Here is a 16,996-nt window from a genome sequence, read left to right as displayed (position 1 = left end):
TCTCCGACGGCGCGGGGAACCATGAGTCGGCCACTACAACAACGTAATATTGTGCTTACTTGATTATCTATTTTAATTGCGAAAGCATTACTAGTCCCGTTACGATATAGCCGGCAACGCATGCCTAGCATTAATTCAAGAGGAAAAAAATGTGAAAATTGGAAAATTCTGAGACACGGTTTAGACATATTGAAGGTAATGATACATTATTCTAATATGTAGCAAAACCTTTCTTTTAATGTGTTTCCATCGAGAGTTCCGAACAGTTAAGACTGCCTTAGCAAACCAATGGGGAACGCTTTTGACGACAACAATAACGTGAATAGAAAAAATACAACACTGCCGTGGGGTGATCTGCCAATATATTGATTTTTATAGTGAAATCTTACCTTATATGAAAAAATTCCGTTCATAAATGGTTTCCCTTGCTGTGTGTGTGTGTGTGTGTGTGTGTGTGTGTGTGTGTGTGTGTGTGTGTACTCGCAGATGGTTCAGAAAATCCCAGCGATGACAAGAAAAATACGGTGACGTCATCAAGCGGCCGTATGACGCATACAGCAGCACTGCCACTTCAGACAATCTCATACATGTCTCTCGTCTATATATACTCGGCACTGGCCGACCTCCATGTGGTGCCATTCATGTGGCCATATTCACACCAGAATTGTAGCACAGCGTTTGTCGTAAGCATTCCGTGTGATGTCATATGATTTCTCTTTGCATATAGCATACGTGTGCTAGTCAAGTTGGAGGGTAGCTTGCGACAGGGGTTCGAACTGATGGCATATTTATTTCAACTGTATGCCTTCTCAGAATTTCGTATCGAAATTGCGATACGACCATTCGTTGTACAGCGTTCCAGGTGGTTCCATACACATAAACTTGTAGAAAAGCAATTTAATGCATGCACATACATTACGCGTAAACAATGCACCACGGAAGAGTAATTTCGCATTCCCTCACACAAGCAGCCTTAAGTGTAGCTGCGGAACATATTTTTAGTTAACTCAACAACACATTGCAATAATTAAGGCTTGCATGCCAAATTTTCCGGCAACCCCTTTTACATCTGCACTGCAGATCTCATCTGGCAGCGTATGGTATGGTATGGTATGGTGTGGTATGGTATGGTGTGGTATGGTATGGTATGGTATGGTATGGTATGGTATGGTATGGTATGGTATGGTATGGTATGGTGTGGTATGGTATGTGCGGCTTAACGCGCCGAAGCTGGACGTGGGCTATGTGGGACGTCGTATTGGGCGGACCCGGATTGATTTCGACCATCTGGAGTTCTTTAACGTACACTGTTACCGCACAACATGCCCGTGTTGTATTTCGGCTCCATCGAAATGCGGCAGTAGCGTACGAGAGTCGTTCCCGCGACCTTGAGATCACCTGTCCAACGCAATGACCAGTGAGCCATGGCGGCGGGTCATTGGACATTGCTGCATAGATGCAATGTGATGGCTTATGTTTTAGCAAAGTCTGCCCTTTGTGAACCTGTGGTACCATTTACTCCAAACAGTGTGCAATTGTCAACAGCCCGCTTCAACGGTTCCTGCCATTGCACTCCTTGAGTCATGATCCTCTCCTTGCTGCAGCGAATTTTCAACATTTGGCAGTCCTTGGACTGTGCGCTTATGTGGTTCACGGCAATGCGAGATGTCTATGATCCCCTTGCGGTGCAAAATATAATGACTAAATCTATATTTGTTCCGATCGGCGTCCTCCCTGTCGAACTTTTGTGAAGCATTCGGTGAAATCGAAAGACTAGATCACTTCCTCCTGTCTTGTCGGCGGTTTGCTTATCTCTAAGAGGATTCTGGTGTGGCTAGTTGGTTCATACTTTCTACGACACAGATGGACACTGCGCAACGGAACGAGGACGAGAAGAAACACCAAACACAGGACGCACCAGCGCCGGCCTGTGTTTCGTGTTTCTTCTTCTCGTCCTCGTTCCGTTGCGCTGTGTCAATCTGTGTCTTAGAAGTTTGCTTATCTCCGAGAAGCTTATCTGCATATTCCCCTCGGTCGATTACGGGCTTTCTCTTTCTATTCCGGTTCTTCGCTCCTATGGGGCAAGCGCCAGGAGATAAGTCTTAAAACCAGTTTGCGATTATCTGCATAATTTCACAATTGCGTCAGGGAGACTCCTTTGTTAGTTATAATTCTAATTTTTATTTTAGCACAAAGTTCAACCTCGACTACCTTAACTGAGTCAATGGTTCACAATTGTTTGACTGTACAAGACACCATGGCCCATACCCCACTGGGGCTATGTGCCCTCTCCAAGGGAGGACAACCACAACAACAAGGTGGCTTCGATGTAGCACACGGGCTTCTATGGGAGCTCCAGTAGGAGAAAGAGCAGAGGAAAAGACCACTTGCTAGTGAAAAGCATTTTGCTGCAGTTGCAACCAGTTTTTAGTGCACGCGAACCTGCGTCGGCGTGTGCGGGCGTATAAAGCTTAATTTTGCCCGCAAGTTCGGAATTTGAAAGCTAGTCAAGTGTGGATGCGAGGCAAGAGTCATGATTTTTTTATCGGAGATCGATCGCATTCTCGGATATTTATGAGGCGATTTTTGTTAACAAACAAAGCTAACCAGAGATGGCTGACGGGCCAATTTCAAGCGCCATAAACTTTGTGCATGACTGACTCTCTAATGACTGGTATTAGTACATGGTATACGTGTAGGACGATGTGGTGTTTCGCTAACCATGGTGGAGATGGTGTACTGATTTTATTTGAATTCCATTTCATTCTGATTGTTTTTGTACTTTCGTCATCGCCGCAAGCACTCTCTCTCACCTGATTCAGTAAGTCATACAGGCAGATTTTTAACATCACAATTTAATCGGACCGATAAAGTAGTATCACAGTGGCCTTACATTCATTACATTCCTTACATGTGCGCTTCTAGGCTGGCCATTCACTCATCGTATAAGTCTTCATCGTCGACAGTCACTGATATTGAATTCTTTCCAAAGCGCCCGTCGACCGTCGACCGTTCCGCTTTCATGCAGGATGTTTTCAAATTCCCCTTTATACCCTCGAGAAATGGACTGAGGCTGCGAGCCAATCGTGAAATTCAAAAACTACCGAGATCCTTTCCAGGCTGACCGTGTAAGCAGTCCTTCTTATAACACCGGCATATTTGGATCAATTGAGGCGCCCGCTCTATGTCGTGAAAATCGACAACACTGCGCTCGACAATAACTTATCTGGCACTGGGCATCGGCGTAGAAAGCGCGGTTTTCCACATTTTCCAATGCGTATGAGCACTCCTGCAGAGAGTGCAACAGCATGTACGTGAATTTTTTATGGGCGGATCCCAGAGGCTACGCTGCATCGCCATTCACTTCAAAACGGCGGCAACCTGTCCTCGGTGTAGACGTCATGAGTTTGAGTCGATAGGCGGGGAAACTATAAGATTCAATTTTCTACGCCATAGCGTCTTTTGTTTCCTTGCAAACGTTAACGTACCCCAGGAAGAGCCAGGGAATTGATTTTTGCTGAGAACAATAATTCGAAATAGTTGTCCTCAGCGTCTTTTTAAGGACCCTAATTATCAGGTAAATATTGTCCGCTTTCTTCAATAGAGTGTCCAGCCACGTGCATTAAGTTTCGTCCTCCTGTAGTTCACTGGCATATCTTTAAGCACGGACTCAGGTTATGTGGGGCGCATTCCGTACATCTTTCTCGCGCTCACCGTGTGTTCTGTCTTCCTGCGTACTGTACGGGGTATGTCACGCTTATCGAGCTTATCTGGGACGTGTTTGAGTCTTCTGTGCTTTGTATGCCTAGTAGGGAAGTGTCCCCGACTCATAAGTAGTGTTCGCGAGCTCCTGAAATGATCTCTCTTTGGCGTGACTAAGGCTCACTCCTTTCAGAGAGCGGCCCAAGCGGCGCATTCAGCACTGTTCGATAGAGGAAACAATAGTCGGAAGTTCGCTCTTTCTCGAAGTGCTTTGAAAAAAAAAACAGAGGCCCCAAAGATGAAGGGCGATTTGCATTCCTGAACGCATTCTAGAGGAGGCGTTTTATTCCGTGTTCTACGTGTTCTCATCGTTTATTTTTTCTCCCTTATCTCGATGTTTCCAAGTGTGTACACTCTCATGCTGAAGACAGTTCCTTGTGGGACAAGTTTTTTTCCGAGAAACCTTTCCATCGATTCGATTCCGTTTCAACGTTGTGGACTTCAAGCCTCTTTTTCGTCTCTTTGACGGGAAAATTGCTTGCCACTAGCAAATAATGTATGAGAAGCGTGTCTCCTTCACTTCAATACCTCACCGTGCCGGCATCTCACGTCTCTCTTGCTACCCGGTGATTACATGTCGTGCGGCAGTGAGGAACGGTTATGTTTTCTGTTTCCCCCGCACAAAACGATGGCTGCTAGTCTCCAAGAAAGTGCGGAGGGGGCCACGTGCACAAAAATAGGAGTATGACTTGCTAATCCAACATTGTGGGTCCGGGTTCACTGTTCGATCATGTATTCGCGTCTGCATGGTTCACTCTGCTCTAGATAAAACGCTTGCTTCGGTGGTAGTCCACGCATGCTGTGTATGTAAGGCAACTCACGTGAACAATTTTTTTTCCCGGGCCGCTCAGAGGAAAAAATGGACAGAACCGTGTCAAACAGACGACAGAATGTTTAGTAGTTTTGTGGTAAGGACAGATTTTTCTGTTGCCTTGTATTTTTCTGTAGTACTCTAACTTTTTAATTTAATTTTCTGCTGTAATTACACAAAATTCTGTTGCTACTAAAAAAGTTCTGTTGATACTAAAGGTGCTAGGTCAATAAGATTACAAAAAAAATTATTGTGACGACACAAACTTTTCTGTTGTGTTTTTTGACTGAGAGAATATAGGAGCCCCGAAGATTTCGTTGTGATATAGTGCCTAATTCTTTTTTCTTTTTTGCTTGAACTCGCGAGGCGCATGCGTTGTTCTCTCATATAGAAAAAAAGTCACATAGTGGCAGGGTTCACTCTTCAATCCATCAGAGCTTCAATATCTCATGTAGAGAACAACAAGATAAACAGGCATGACAGCTGTTGAAACACGAATGCACTTCAGCATCCGTGTTTGCACCTTCGAAATGAACAAAATGAAAGGCAAATAGTTAAATTAAATATTACTCGCGGCAGATAACGACGCGCTGCGCACTACGCCGGTGCGAAAACGGACGATCGGAAGGACAAAGACGTGCGTGGGTTTACGCGCTTCGCTTTCCGTAGGTCATCGTCCTCCTCAATGACGAAGCGTGCTGCTGTATGCTTGGACGAAGAGGTGCCTTATGCATTCTCAACGACATTAGCTCATTGCGACAGGCTCGAGCCAGAAGAATTTCCGCGGCTCGATATCGTGCTAGAGCGGTGCTCTGGCGCCCATACCCCCAACACGATAGCGCCTAGCAAATGCTGGATGTCGCTCCTGATTGGGTAAGCAACGGTGACTGTGTTGGCCCGAGGCTCCACTGCCCGTCTATATCCACGCTCGCATTCCACACCAGACGCCGCTGGACAGGGGCAATGCTCGATGCTTTGTATGTATCCATCGCGGCGAGTCTATTTGCTGCAGTATAGCCCTGGCACTTTGACGGCTCGATCCGCACACGCATTCGGCCGCCAGCAGCGCGCTTCAACATGGCAAGCACGTTATACGCTGCTCGTAAATAGAAGATTAGGGTTAGCTCCCCTTCCCTCCGCCGACCACTTCTTTTTCGCCGCCTCGTCTCGGTTACATTTCTTTGTTGTTGGGTGTCTATTCCACTTCGTTCTGTCAGTGTCCCAGCGAATGGCGGCACGCATACCGAGAACAGTCGAGGCAAAGCCGTAACGATACTCACTATCTTTCTCAACTGTACCCGTATAGTAGAAGCCCTCTAATGCCATATATGCGAGGCAGTTTGGAAAGTCGACTTTTCCGAGTCCACTTTGGCAACAGGAGCTAAGCTCAGTATGGCGCCAAGTTAGAATGCCTGACTATAAAGAGTTCATTCTTCTGTCGCACACAAAGTACTATGGACAGCTAGAGTGGCGTGAGGAAACAAAAGGGAGCCATGGGAAATCAAACGCATCGCTGCAGCGTTTCGGGCCATTCGCTCCAGTCTGCAAGTGTCTAGTGTGAGCTCGGTGGGAAGAACGCGGCGTGCCGGAGGATACAGAAGCGAAAACTGAGCGACGCCTTTCTGCACACCCATCGCCTCACGACCGGACACCGCGAGCGTGCATAATTAAGCGCGCTCTGTGAAGCCGGTGTCATTTCTCTTCGTTTGCAAACAAGACAGGGAACTGAGGCCACATCTCTGCTGCGTGGCTGACAAAAATGGAAGAAGCGCACGGCTCAAAGTGTCGATGACCGCTACCGCCACCTACGCAGACAATTCGAGAAAGGTATATCTGCGAGTGCTATCTTCCAACCTCAGCGGCCCCTACATTCACCAAAAGGGCTACTCTGGACTACTTGTGCATCGTTATTCCCGTAGCGGTTCTTGTGATCTCGAGACTTTCCAGTTGAAAATACTTTTGCCGTGCTTCGCGCGAGGCGAAAGCTTCAATACCTTCAGAAAGTCGGCAATCCACCCTGAGTGCAGCACTTCGGAACAGGGCGGCAGCGATTTGTTTTATTCGTCCAAAGAGGGCCGCAGTGGTTTTTACCAACCAACAACGCTAATGTTACCCCTTTTGCAAGTCTCTCCTGCCTGTCTTTGAAACCGCACAGACCGTTCCACGGGGCTGCCCTTGCAATAGGGTGTCATTCGTTACGTCGTTGAAAACGCCCTCCTCAGCCGAAGCTCTCATGCATACAAGAGGACAGAAGAAGCTTCGAGAGCGAATCGTTGAAACGGACGTTAGATATGTCTTATTCTGGTGAAAAGTCATTCGCCACATGTCCAACATTCTCGGAGAAAAATTATGAAAATTGAAAATTGTAAGACACTAATTATGGAAATATTGAAGGTAGTGCTCCATTATTCTGCTATGTAGCAAAACCTTCCTTTTGCAGTGTTTCTATCGATCGCATCGAACAGTTAAGACTGCCATGTAAAATCAATAGGGTGCGCTTTTGACGATAGCAAAAACGTTAATAGAAAAATAAAAACAAGACTGCCGTCGGGAGATTGACTGCTGTAGTGAAACCTTAAATTATATGAAAAAATTGCGTTCATGAACAGCTTCCAGCAGTGTGAAGAACTCAGGAAAAGTGCTGGTGACCGAGAAATGATAGCTTTGAACTTATTTTGGGCTCGTTTGAAGTATCGAGCCGAAACCGTTCAACGGGTGCGACTAAGCTTCGGAATATAAAACCGCGATGACTTTATAAAACAGCCGGAGGGCACGAGGAGTCACCAGCGAGTGTTTTCTAATCTTCAAGAGCTCTCCTCGCAGCCATGGCAATTCTGCTCACACTCGCCTTTGAGCAGCGGGACTCCGAACGCTGCCTTTGAGGAACAGCAGAAAAGCGACGTTTTCCCCAAAAAATATCGCCGCACCCTTTTCCACCGCACATTAGCGCCTCGAAGGCTACCCGCTTGTAAAGTTAGCACACATACCCTATTTGCCTTCCTTGCGAAGCGCAACAGTATTCTTTTGCGAAAGAAAGCTCCGTCTCTCCGAATTCATTGCATGAACCATTTAGACGCATTTCTGTTATTTTATTTCGCAGTGTGATGCTCACTCGAGCCGAAAGAAAAAATCAGCAACTTTTTAAGCGTGCCTGCAGACTATTAAATATTTGGCTTCTTTTAAATTTTTTTAATCGATGACTCCGCCGCGGTGGATCAGTGGCTATGGCGCTCGGCTACGGACTCGAAAGACGCGGGTTTGATCCCAGCCGCGGAGGTCGCATTTCGATGGAGGCAAAATGCTCGAGGCCGCGTGCTCTGTGCCATGTCAGTGCACGTTAAAAACTCCAGGTGGTGGAAATTATCCGCAGCCCTCTACTACGGAGTCCCTCATAGCCTGAGTCGCTTTGGGACGTTATAAACCGCATAAACTAAACTAAACCTTTTGCATCAATGAACCAAATGATGTTAAATATAGAACTATTATTTGCCGTCCTTTAAATACAGCTGCACTTGCAATGCAAACAGCAAGTGTTAAATCAGGCTGGAAGGCATCATCAGGAGAACCTATTGCCGAGCACGCGATAAGCAATCCAGAGCCGTTACAGATCGGCTCCTCACTTTGAAATACCACAGAACTCGAAGCATCAACTTGAATATATTAATACGAAAATTCACTGCTGGAAAAAAGCTAGATAACTGAGGTTTATTCTGCAAGACGAGCTGCATGCCACTGATTGTGGGCCGCATTACGCACAGAATACACGCGAATGTTTGGATTTTCTCGCGTCGGTGCCACCTCCGTCCGTCGAAACGACCACGAGCGGTATAAACTCGCCAGAGAGCGATGATAAAAGAAATTCGGCGCGGTCATTTACAAATGATGCGCAGAAAGGTACCTAAAACCGCATTTGTTTCGACCAAGGGGTTCATCTTCAGTAGTGATACACGATTTCGGGAACTATTTGTTGACAACCCTGTCGTAACTCGACGCGGCGTAAAACCACGCCGATATCTCGCCACCTTGCTAGCGCATTGTTCCACATTCCAGGCTTGCTGGTGGTTTCCTTTAATATTTCTCGCCGAACACTGAGCCCAGCGGACTGAGTGAAAGTTACTGCGCAGGCAACTGCAAAACACGAACACGCATTTCTTCTTTCCCTTTATTTGCTTCTTTCCCCAACAGGCACTGGCTCGTTGCAAGATCGCGAAGCGCCACCGGTAACGTCAGCTTCTTTTTTTTTTTTCAGGCGGAGTAGAGAGGTAGCTTCTTTCCCCGGAGGTATTATTTTGTTGGCTGCGCTAACGTCGTATACGTCGAGAATCACGGGGGGTGGGGGGGGGGGGGGGATGAAAATCATTCCCACAGGAACTCTGGCAGCTGCTTTTCGGGCCCGCATATATCGACTCTCTAGCGCTTGGCGCCGCTTGGCTGAGTACGAGTCGGCGTTTGAATCCAACGATGCTTTGGGCGCGGATCGAGCGCTCGTTGTACAATGGATCCGCCAGTTGGCGCTGTAGTTCGCGCCACGTGTGGCAAAGAAGCCGAGAACTACATGAAACGAAGTTTCAAGAAGAGTGCGAAAATTTTGAACTAAAAGAAGAAAGCGGCACGCGGCAGATTCCAGCATCCGTTTTTCAATTGCGGAGTGGAATTCGCGCTGGGCCGAACGAGATAGGGCGAACCCTAAATAACGCACTAGAAATCAAGACTAGGGGAAGAAATGGGGGAGGAAAAGGGATAGAGAGGGAATAAAGGAGCATGTGCAGTGCAGGCAGCGTCTGTATCGGTTTCCAATGGACGCTCGCGTACAACGGAAGAGGCGGGAGAGATTCCGAGCGAAAACCTCCGCCGAAACTGTCTGTCGGTTACCCGAAGGAATTGACAAGCTTTGGCCACAGATTGTGGTTCAGTGCACACGAGGCCTCGACAGAAAACAATCGGTCCGCAGAAGGGGTAACACGTGCGGGAACTTTGAGTGCCCGCAAACTGGTGGAGTCCCTACGCATTGCTTGTTAGGGCTCTCCCGTCGTATAGACAGATAGAGCTGCGAGAGATACATGACAGAGTACTCGGCTTCGAAGCAACGAAGTAGCGTCCTGCCGAAACAGGTGCCGAGTGTGCCACTGCAAGAGCCGTCAGACATCGCCAGGAACGCTGTAGGGCTTGGCAGAGTTAATACAAGACTGATGAGATGTTTATGCTCCGTGTTGAATTCTGGGCACCTCCTTGTTCTTCGGCGCTCCTCCCTGTCAGAGGAAACACGGAGTATCATTCTTCATCCATAAAGAATGCAACGGGTAGTAGGTATCGTATTCTCAGTTGCTAAATGAGAGAACGGACTGTTGGGCTAGTTGGTGCATTGCAAACACGTACAAGCGCACAAAAAAACACAAAGACACGAAGAAAGAGACTGAGGCACCACAAGCGCTCGTGGTGTCTCAGTCTCTTTCTTCGTGTGTTTGTGGTTTTGTGCGCTTGTACGTGTTTGTAAATGAGAGAAGCGGGTTTAAGGTACTACGGGTAGATGCACCAGAATGCATTCACAATGATGAGCTGGTCAAGAGGCTCCATAAAAACAATCAGTCGGGTGTGTAGAAACCGAAAGTGGATAGCACACTGTATGGATAGATGGCCAGTGTGCAAGGAGTGGAAACAACACACAGGCGAATAAGGCAGCAGGAGACTGTGGCACAGAACAAAGGAATAGTGAAGGAACCCTATCGGTAGAGCTCGCAGATAGCAATGACTTGACGTAGAAAGCAATACCTTCAACCCTAAAAGCAACAATAAGAACTGGGCGTGGAAAAACCCATGCGAGGAAGCAAAAAGAAAAAGCTTCTATGTCCAGCTTTCTTGCACAAAAATTCTGAATATTGGACTGCTATAAGGTAGTGCTGTAGGGTAAATATAGAAAGTAATGGCCCATTCTTCTGATCCGTAGCAAAATCTCTCTTTTAAAGTTGTTCTACCGCCCGCACTGAGTGTTTAAGACTGCCAGACAAAACTAGTGCAGAACTTTTTTTGACGACAGCAAAAAAGTAAATAGCAAACAAATGCAAATCTTCCAAGGGGAGATCTGGGATACATTGATTGTTCTAATGAAATCTTGAAATATATGCAAAAGTTACGTTTATAAACTCTTTCCCGTTGAAGAATGCTTTCGTCCAGAATTTCTGGGTTTTATATTTGTGAGAAAATTCCTGCATCCCGAGGGGCCCAGAACGGTAAAGCAGATCAGCTGCAAGGATCGTAAAATAGTTTCGTCTGGGAAATAGTTAGATTTGAAAACGGATCCAATCACTGTTGCCAGAAACCAGCAAGTCGAACAATTAGCGGTGAGGGAGACTTTGAAGCGGTTGGGGCTTTTGTTGAAGGGCAAATATTTTGCATGAGTGCCGAAAGGTGAGGATATAGCTGGAGAATGTGGATCCGTTGAACGACAAGTTCACAACATGTTGACATGTTCACATGTTGACACAGTTTACGTAGGAAGTAAGTACAGACGGCGCTGAGGTCCACAAAGAAACGAGATATGAAATGAAAAAACGCCTCAAAATTGAAGCCACGCGGCTCTCAAACTTTATCAGTAAGTGAGAACAAGCGAAATCTAGAAGTGCCTTTTCGTTAAGGGAAGGCTGGAAGAGAGGAGAAACCTTGAAGAGCAAGACGAAAATAATGAACCGTATTTTGCAAATAAATTTTTCTCCACTTATTCTTTTATCTTTGGGCCATTGGTCAGATTTGCCTTTGATGCCGGAGTTGACGTCCGACATCGCTTGCGCGCCCTTACCTTTCACGCCAAGGGCCCTCGGGGTCGAAGCAGGTCAGAAAGGGCAACGGTGCATTTCAGTAAACTGTGTGAACGGGTGGGTTTACCGGAAGAAGTCTTTAACAGCAGATCACTTTGATGTCGTCAGTCAGGTTGCGTAAATAGGCAGATTCCAGGTAATCCCTCTAGAGTTCACCTCACACAATGTGAGCCTCTATTTAAAAAAATATAAAAAATAATGGCCTGCGCAAGTTAAGGATGGAGAGCGAAGCCCAGGGCACGTGTGCACAAAAGTTAACACGGTCCTTGTCCAGCAGTGGTCCCCTCCTGCCTCGTCCCACGCTATTTCTTGTATCGTCAAGTTCGCGCGTACTTCAGTAGCTTTTTTTTTAATGCACCAAGTAACCGACACTAAACCTGACTCAGTATGTCTGTTGATGGGACTGCGACATATTTATGGTGAGACGCTAATGAACGAATACGCCAACGTTCATTGAATTATTCTGAGAAATTGAGAGCCAATTAACGTCGATATTTAGCGCCGAAAAACCTGTGATGTCACCGACTTGCCGACGTGATAACAGCGCTATGTGGGGTGTTATTTTGACTAGCTTTTTTTTTCACTCTTGGCGCATTAATGAGGGGAAAACATTTTTATTTCTTAATTTTGCAATGCAAATCTCCTTAGAGGCTAAAAAGAAGCGTTACCAATAAGATGTAATTGTCGATGCCCCACGAAGTTTTAACGTCAATCTGATTTCCGTAGCGTGCAAATCTACTGCAGCGCTCCGCACGGAACGCTCGGTCAGCGACATCGCCAGTGCGAACGTTTCACTGAACCAATCTTGGCTGCAGAACTCGCCTCCGCTGCGTGAAACAGAATCGTGGCGATGTTCTTGCCGTTATTATATTTTCTTACAGTAACGATCCTGATTTTAGTCCTTCAAGGCAGCTGTACCGGCACTGCACTCCAAACCTCTCCTCCACGGTTTGAGAAAGCCAATGCTCTAAGAGCGTTGCCGTGTTCGCCACGACGCCGGAACAAAGCCGAACTACTACTTTTCACTTTGCACAGCGCAAGTTTCTCATTCCAATACAGCCATTATTGCGCGACGTACGGCCTTCCTAAACAGCTTCGGGAGAGGGCGCACGGAGAGGACAGGAAAACTCTCTAGACGGCGTTACGTAATGGCGGTAACACCTGCGGGCTGCATGAAAACCATTTCGTCTTCCCTGCACTGAACCTCCATTCGCCTGCGGCTTATCTTGGTGGATTTTTTAGCTATTTTTATTTTGCCCACAGCTGCCGCCGTTGCGCGCACCGTTGGGTCGGCAGCGCAACCATGTTCTGGAGCATTTGTCACGCCGAAGCGCCGCAAATGCTACACGGGGAGCCCCCCCCCCCCCCCCCTCTCTCTCTCTCTCTCTGTCTCTCCTCGGTGCGGAATCAGTTTCGATGCTGCCTCGAAAAACTTTATAGATTGTCGGGAGCCGTTCCGCGTACATATTTCCTTTGGAGTTCCTGTCTCATTTCGCACTTTTGGGGGAACCCGTATAACTTTCCGTTGGTTCCTTTTCGTACTGTAGCTTTCTTTTCGTTAGTTCGCCCCGCGCACTCTTATCGCGATTCGCCTACTTATTTGGCGCGGTTTTGTAACGCTCCGCGCGGTATGTGTGTGTGTGTGTATTTGCTCCCAACGAAAAGAGGCAAACCCGTCTCTCTACGTGTGCGTGCGTGTGCGCGTCCTTGTGTGTGCGCGTCCGAATGTGCGCTTGTGAGCGGGGTTATGTAACAGGGGCCGCAACTAGCCGGCGTTCGCGCTGGAAGATCGAAATGTCACTTTCTCCGCCGCAGTGGCGCGGCCTTCGGCGCAGCGGTCGAGGGGGACACGTCATCGATTACGGGATTTTGTAACACCTCCTGACTCTATCCCCCCCCCCCCCCCCCCGTTTCCCAAATTCTTCTTTATAACGCCCAGCGGGCGCATTTCTCGCATTGTTTTTAGGAACTTGTGGTTTCCTTTGTCGCCATTTTGAATCACTCAATTATCGGCTCCGCGAGCGTTCATATTTTGCGCTTTCATTTTGCGAAGTTAAGCCCATGCAAGGAAGACGCGCGCAAACAAAAAGTATGTCTCGCGGAACATTTCCCGGACTACTGTGCGCAACAAATGATTAGCTATCTTCTTTCAGGCTGGAAAAATTGCTTGGTCGCGAGAGCGGTTGCAGCTGGAGCGGACACGCGGGCTTACTTGTATCACACCTGAGCCGCGAATTCTCACGCGTGTTTGTTGCTGAGCACTTTGTCAGAGGTGACTGCAAAGAGAGCTCCACTGGCGGTTTCCATTGGAATGCGACACACATAGATACAGTGACCTTTGTTTTTGTTTTCTACGCAAACAAATCACCCGTTTTCTCTTTCTTTTCAGAGTCGGACTCTTACAAGGATCAAAAGATACCAATGGGCGCCACGATTTCCCAGAATGCTCAGCTTATGCCAACGTGGGTGCGTGTTATGAGCACCGAATGGAGACCCCAACACGACTGTTACTAGCAATAAACTATGATTTAGATCCTTCGGCCTGGCCTTCGTAGCTGTGTCATGCACTGCAATTTTTATTTTACTATGTCTGCCACACATTCGACTTTTTGACAAACATTAAAACCTTCTGGCATTAACGTTGCATGTGTATTCACCCTAATTCAAAGACCGTATACTTTATTACTTTGTTATTTCTTTTATTTAACTATTTATTGCATCTCTCTTTGACTGCCTTTCTCTGCCAAAACCCCACTCCAACGCAGAGTAGCGTGCCAGCGCTTTTCAAATGCTGTTTTTCATTAAATCAATCTCTGTTTTCCATTTAATAACCGCTCTATCTCTCAATAGCCGTACAAGAACGGCTATTAGCCATACACGGCGTGTCTCTCGTGCCTCCTGGATTGAATTCCCTCCTACATAGTGCCCGAAAAGACTCATATTTCAGAAAAAAAAAAGAAAACAGACCAAAAAACTTCTTCAGCGCTCGTCCTGTGTCTTTTTTTCTTCAGATCTTCTGTCGTTTGTGCTCTTTTTTTTCCATATGAACTAATACCAACTCGCCCAACTGAAGTTCGAAAAGAAAGTCGCTGCCGGACGCGCAGGACCCATGAAAAGCAGTCAGTGAGCAGTCTAGCAACCATTTGTCACTGTTTGTGTGTGCCTTACACGGTCTTTGTGGTACGCGCTTCCCACCTCGGCAACATTCACAATCGTTCCAGCAATCCCTCAAAATTCGCTTGCACATAATTTTGGGTTCAAGAATTACTTGCGAGAGCTGGCAAAGTTTTTGCTGGTTCCTCAGCTGCTGAAAACGAAGTACAATTATGCGCGTGTGCGGAGTACGACCGCAGGAAGTGATCTTAGGTACGTATTTCTCTATAAAAGCGCCGGCAAGCGACATGTTTTCAATTTTCCTTTTTGATTTAAATAAATAAGTGATGGCATTTTATCACCGCTTCTTTTCTCTACCTCGCTTGTCAGCACTGCCCGATATCACTGAGCCGTCGGTCTGGTATCTTCAACGTGGCTTCGCACTTTATTCCTCTTCGCATTCAACTAGTGTAGGGTAAAGTGGGGGTTTTCTCTGACCTGCGATAAGCGCGAATCGGTCCGGTCGTTTTTTGTGCCGGAAGCTCCGTTGGGTGAGCTGGCGCCCATCCGATTTCAGACCCTTCCGAGAGCACTCCGAGATAGACGAGAGACAGAAAAAGCGAACTACAAAGAAAGCAGAGCTGAACCGCCAGTGAATGGATGTCGTCGGCCGGCTAACCAGTGGCCTTGCTGTTGCACGCAGACCGCACGAGACCACTTCCGGGTATGTGTGCTGCGTGGTTGGTCTTGGACCACGTCCTTATCGTGGATATCTCTCGGCGCAACTCCAAAACTGGAGCAAGTAACTAACTCCTCTCAAGTGGCTACTTTTTATTTAATGCCGGTTTTCGGGCCGCTTCTGTTCTTTCGCATCTGAGCTTTCGCCAAGCCCGGGGAGACGTTAAGCGGAGCGCGAGAAATGCGTTCCAAGAGGAGAACCGCGATCGTTTTGGTGCGATGGGGTCGATACTGAGAGCAAGCGAGGAATTGAACCACAGGCTGCAACAGAGTTCGATCAGGACGCCCACCCACTGGCAGATGTAGGCGTACAATACGTATGCACATTTTTATGCGCGTGTGCGTGTGGAAAGGCATGCCACAAAAGATACATAAAAAGAAACATTTCCCGCTTATTTCTCGCTCCAGCGGTTTCATTCCGAAGACCAGGGGGGCGCGAGCGCCCGCAGGAAAAGCGAAACTGCCTCTTTGCAATGCTTCCGCAGATGGGTCGACAAGAAACGACAAAAGAGAGGCGAAACTAAAGCCGAAACTGAAACCAAGAGCGCAGTAAATTGGATTAATCGCTCGCCAAGTCATCGGAAGCCGCTGAGGCGTGAAATGCCATTCGCCTAATTGGTCCTCTCGCTAAAGCCAAATTGACTGCGGCGCGTTACCCAACTATATCCCCTTCCTGCCTCCACTCATCCTCCACCTTTCCCCCCCCACCCTCTCCCCCGCAACACACTCCAGCTGTCACACACACACGCATACGCAACAAAATTTAGCTTTTTTAACTACTTGCGTGCACTGCAAAAGTTTCTTCGCCTGCATGCGTTTCGAGAGCGCATGTATTTTGGCAAGATGTAGCCAAATATTGTTGACTCACAGCGCCGAGAATAATCGCGTTTTCGTAACTCTAAAAACTGATATGCCTAGTACTAACGACCGCCTACAAGCATCTCATTGCAGCCAGTAGCCTAACTGTTATAGTTTAAAAGTTAGTTATCAGAAATTAGTTAAGCGGCTAACTAGTCAACATTTTTTGCCTGTTTTGGGATGTCTGCCAGCACAGGTATTATTGTGCCCCAGATGGGAGCTGCCTTCATGCCTCAAAAAGCCTGTCTATAAAAATTCTGGTTCACGTTCGCTGAAACACCTGGCATATATATACGCTGTGCATCGCTCGCGTCTATGCAAACTCAGTCTGCCAACGGTGTATCCAGTATACCTAGTAGAAAGAGGGGAAAAGAAACCAAAAACGGGCAACAAAATCGATAGAAACATCAAAACAACACGGCGGAAAGATATTTTTTAACAAGAAAAAAAACAGAAGTAAATCAAGAGTCATAAAAAGAGCACGCACCAGAAAGCGATAGGCTGCCTGTGACTCGTTTTCCCAGCGGCGGCGACCGAGTTATATAAGCTGGCCGCCGCTATAAATAAGCGAACTCTATGTTAGGAGTCAGCCGCCGGCGAGAGAAAGAGAGAGAGAGAGAGAGAGAGAGAGAGGCAGAAAGCCAGCAGAGTGGGGAGGAGACGACAAAACAACTCGGCAAAACCCGGGGAGGGTTAGCAAAACAAAAACGTCTCCGGAAACATCCGCAAAAGGCAACAGTTCGCGACGCACGCGGTCGGGCGGCCGGCGCGTTTTATGCAACCGCGCGCGGGCGCCCAATCTGGACCGGCTGCTTTTAATAGATCGACCTCTATCGCCTGCTGGCGGCCGAGAGCGCTCGCGGTTCAATAGCGGCCGCTTGGGCCGAGCATTGCCTTCCCTCTTCCATGCTCGGTTTTTCTC

At 47.4% G+C, this 16,996-nt stretch overlaps 1 protein-coding gene across 1 annotated transcript in view; it reads right to left on the bottom strand.

Annotated features, from left to right (window-relative positions):
• LOC144115548 (nose resistant to fluoxetine protein 6-like) overlaps positions 1 to 16,996 on the bottom strand; it is a 247,788-nt gene that overhangs the window by 171,879 nt on the left and 58,913 nt on the right. The gene's annotated exons all lie outside the window — the stretch shown is intronic.

The sequence above is a fragment of the Amblyomma americanum genome, chromosome 1 (genome assembly GCF_052857255.1).
Source record: "Amblyomma americanum isolate KBUSLIRL-KWMA chromosome 1, ASM5285725v1, whole genome shotgun sequence".
NCBI lineage: Eukaryota > Metazoa > Arthropoda > Arachnida > Ixodida > Ixodidae > Amblyomma > Amblyomma americanum.
The sequence above is the reverse complement of the archived record's forward strand: the minus strand, read 5'-3'. Positions and strand labels throughout refer to the sequence as shown.